Consider the following 4539-nt stretch of genomic DNA (forward strand, 5'->3'; position numbering starts at 1 on the left):
AGATTAGCCAGAGTAGCAGTATTTTAATGAATTTGTCAACTTTAGTAAAATGTTGTGTCAAAAAATTATTTAAAAAATGATACATAATAAACAGGCATAGTTTTATAGTAATTTTTCCCCCAAAGTTTATAAAAATTGACTTCTTTTATAAAGAAATACAGGCTACTATTTCATGATCATCATAATATATATATATATATATATATTTCTTTGTCGTCTCACCCTCTGCGGGTGGTTACTCACGTTAGCTCGGGTCCTCTACCAGAGGCCTGGGAGCTTGAGGGTCCTGCGCAGTATCTTAGCTGTTCCTAGCACTGCGCTTTTCTGGACTGAGAGGTCTGAGGTCTTTCCAGGTATCTGTTGTAGCCACTCCTCCAGCTTGGGGGTTACTGCCCCGAGTGCTCCAATTACCACAGGCACCACTGTCACCTTCACTTTCCAGGCTTTCTCCAGTTCTTCTCTGAGTCCCTGGTATTTCTCCAGTTTCTCATGTTCCTTCTTCCTGATGTTCCCATCGCTTGGCACTGCCACATCCACCACAACGGCTTTCCTCTGTTTTTTATCCACCACTACAATGTCTGGTTGGTTCTCCATTACCATCCTATCAGTCTGGATCTGGAAGTCCCACAGGATCTTTGCCCTCTCACTCTCTACCACCTTCGGAGGTGTTTCCCATTTTGACCTTGGGGTTTCCAGTTCATATTCTGCACACATGTTTCTGTATATTATTCCAGCCACTTGATTGTGGCGCTCCATGTATGCTTTCCCTGCCAGCATCTTACACCCTGCAGTTATGTGCTGGATTGTTTCAGGCGCCTCTTTGCACAGCCTACACCTTGGGTCTTGTCTGGTGTGGTAGATCTGAGCCTCTATGGCTCTGGTGCTCAGGGATTGTTCCTGGGCTGCCAGGATGAGCGCTTCAGTGTTGTCCTGTAGGCCAGTACTTTCTAGCCATTGGTAGGACTTCTTGATATCAGCCACTTCAGTTATGGTCCAGTGGTACATCCCATGCAGGGGTTTGTCCTCCCATGAGAATCTGTCCTCCAGCTCTGTATCCTCTGCTCTCCATTGCCTGAGACATTCACTGAGCACACTGTCAGTTGGGGCCTTGAGCTTGATGTACTCATGCATCTTGGATGTTTCATCCTGGATAGTGGCTTCTACGCTCACTAGTCCTCGGCCTCCTTCCTTGCGGCTAGCATACAGTCTCAGTGTGCTGGATTTGGGATGGAACCCTCCATGCATGGTGAGGAGCTTTCGTGTTTTAACATCCGTGGTCTGTATCTCTTCCTTTGGCCATCTTATTATTCCTGCAGGGTATCTGATATCTGGCAGTGCGTAGCTGTTTATTGCCCGGGTCTTATTTTTGCCATTGAGCTGGCTTCTCAGGACTTGCCTTACTCGTTGGAGGTATGTAGCTGTAGCAGCTTTCCTTGTTGCCTGCTCCAGGTTGCCATTTGCCTGCGGAATTCCAAGGTATTTGTAACTGTCCTCGATGTCTGCTATTGTTCCTTCTGGGAGTGAGACCCCTCCTGTGTGGACTACCTTGCCTCTCTTTGTCACCATCCGGTTGCATTTCTCGAGCCCGAATGACATCCCAATGTCAGTACTGTAGATCCTGGTGGTGTGGATCAGGGAGTCAATGTCACGCTCGCTCTTAGCATATAGCTTGATGTCATCCATGTATAGGAGGTGACCGATGTTGGCCCCATTTCTGAGTCGGTATCCATAGCCAGTCTTGTCGATTATTTGGCTGAGGGGGTTCAGACCTATGCAGAACAGCAGTGGGGACAGAGCATCACCTTGGTATATCCCACATTTGATGGACACGTGTGCAAGTGGCTTCCCATTGGCTTCAAGGGTGGTTTTCCCCAGCTTCATTGAATTTCCTATGAAGGCTCTTGGAGTCCTGTTGATGTTGTACAGCTCCAAGCATTCAGTGATCCACGTGTGTGGCATTGAGTCATAGGCTTTCTTGTAATCATTCCAGGCTGTGCACAGGTTGGTGTGTCGTGACCTCCAGTCTTGAGCGACTGTTCTGTCAACCAGGAGTTGGTGTTATGTATCATGTCAGGGCCCGGTGCTGTCTAGTTCTTCATACCTGAGACTCTTTCTTGGATGTCTGCCACGGGGATGGTTACTGGATTCTGTTCAGGGAGGTTGCTATGTTCTTTTCTCAGAGAGACCAGCCACTGGGCATTGCTGTTATGTGCTGTCTCTTTCTCCCATATACTTTTCCAGTACTGTTCAGTTTCAAGCCTTGGTGGGTCTGCTCGGCTGTTTTGACCCTGCCACTGAGCGTACACTTTTGCAATTTGAATTGCGAACAGCCTGTTTATCCGTCTGGCTTCATTGTCTCTTGTGTCCCTCTTTAGGTGGCTGCTCAAGTCTAGGAGCCTTTGTTTGACAGTTTCCAGTGCTTCAGGTATGGGCATCTGGTTGTATCTCTTAGGTACTTGCTCACATCCCTCCGAGTTTCCTTGATTTTGGCCTCTAACCGCTGCTTCCATGGTGGGTATTGTTTTCTCCCATGGTTGCTCTTATAGCCATGCATCTCAAGGATCACTGCTGCTGAATTGTAAACCAGTTCATTGGTTTCTGTGATTGTTGTGGTAGGAATTGCCCTCAATGCTTCATTTACAGTTTCCAGAAGACTTTCAGGCGGTACACCACCTAACCGTTGTAGCTGGTTGCCTAGTGTTCATTCTAGACATGATCTTGTCTTTCAGATCAGTTGCTGCCTCGCTCAGCATATCTGTGTACCCTACCCAAGCTCAGGGTGAGAGTGTGGCATAGCCTCCTCTCTGACCTGCTGTTCTGGCTCTCCCATGGTGTTGCAATTGTATTGTACCGTTTCAATCTCAAGTTGTGATAGGAGTTGCCGTTTGTGGACGTTAGAGCATTGGGCTGCTCCCCAATGGGGGTTTCTGTTACTCACTGTGGACTAGAATCTGTACCTTTTAAAGCTGAGGGGTTAGCATACTTTTTTTCCACCACCTTTTGCTTTTTTACTCCTGCAGGATTCTTGATCCTAATTTTAAACATCTATAATTTCTTTGCTACTAACATCAGTTTGCATTTAGTTTGTACTTCTTCCCTCTGAAACAGACCTTTCTTTCCTTTCCTTTTTTACTACTTTGTTTATTTACTACTTTTTTTTTTGGGATTTGTTTTCTGTATTTGGATTTTTGGGTGTTGGATTCGTTGCTTTGGATCATCTTGCTTTCACTTCCATTTGTAATTGTTTTCTGACAAAAAAAAATTGTATTATCCTTTTGGGGATTTGAAACCTAATCCTTTATTTTCCTGTATTTTCCCCTTGTGCTCTGTTGTTTCTTGATTGGTCTCATGAACCACAGGGTCTCATATGTCCACAGGTACACACACATGTACCAGTATGATTTACTGAGAATTGCCTGTGTTTGATCCAGGCCTCTTTTATCTTTCATTAAAATTGAATTTAATGTTTTTTTATTAAATTATTCTAAGTTTAAAGTTTATCTGTTATGTAAAAAGGCAATCACAACCTTGCATAGCTTAATACATCTGGCAAAAGAAAAAACATTTCACATTCATAATTGTTACTTAGAGAAAGCAAGAGCCTGTTAGCAGAATTTAGCCCCATAAAACCCACTAAATCAAATAATTTACAATAAAACTAATTTATATTTTTTTAAATAAGATGTTTTTCAATCAGTTGTAACATAATTCTTTTCTATGACATATAGATGGTATCAATTATGATCCGATGTAAAAATAATGACGTGAGACTTGACTGTATTTTAAGTAATTATTTATCTACAAATTACATGATATCAAAACAGCATTTAATAATAATGAAAAACAATGGATGAGTTGCTTTAACCACAACGTTTACAAAAATCAGCAGAACCTTTCCCGCCAAACGATTTTTGGAGATTTCACGGAAGCAGCCATTTTGAAATGTGCAGGAAAAGCTGTACTACTGCCTCTCGTGGATTCATGAGGAACTACAGGGCAGAAAACATGGAGCAAGTTGTATAAACGATGGGTTTTTAAGGAAAGTTTGGATCAAACATGATAAATATGTGTATCAAATTCAATAGTTCTATAGAGTTGAGGAAAGACATCTTTGTGGATTGATGTGGTGTTGTATCCTTTCACATATTTGATACAAGTTCTCTTTTAGCCAATTGGCCATTAAAATAATAGATCTCCTGCTAAAAGTCAATATTAATGACTAGAATGATAGTTTTTAGCTCCTCCTCCCCCACAATTATCTTGGTCTGATCTTTGTTATCTTAGGATTTTAAAGTTATTAAAATAATACACACACTACAGTGTTTCTGTTGCATTTGCAGAAGGAAAACTTCTCAGTGAAGACTAACACAATTTAAGAAGATCTGACACGTAAACAAGAGTGAGAGAATCTAGTGACAAATTGCAAATGCTCACTAGCATCTTTGAGTGACAGGCCAATCATCTTGCTTGCATATCTGGAGGCGATGCCTGGCTGACTGTTATTAATTGAAATGTGATTGGAGGATAGGGGCTGCAGGA

The sequence above is a fragment of the Oryzias latipes genome, chromosome 7, assembly GCF_002234675.1.
Source record: "Oryzias latipes chromosome 7, ASM223467v1".
In the NCBI taxonomy this organism is placed as follows: Eukaryota; Metazoa; Chordata; class Actinopteri; order Beloniformes; family Adrianichthyidae; genus Oryzias; species Oryzias latipes.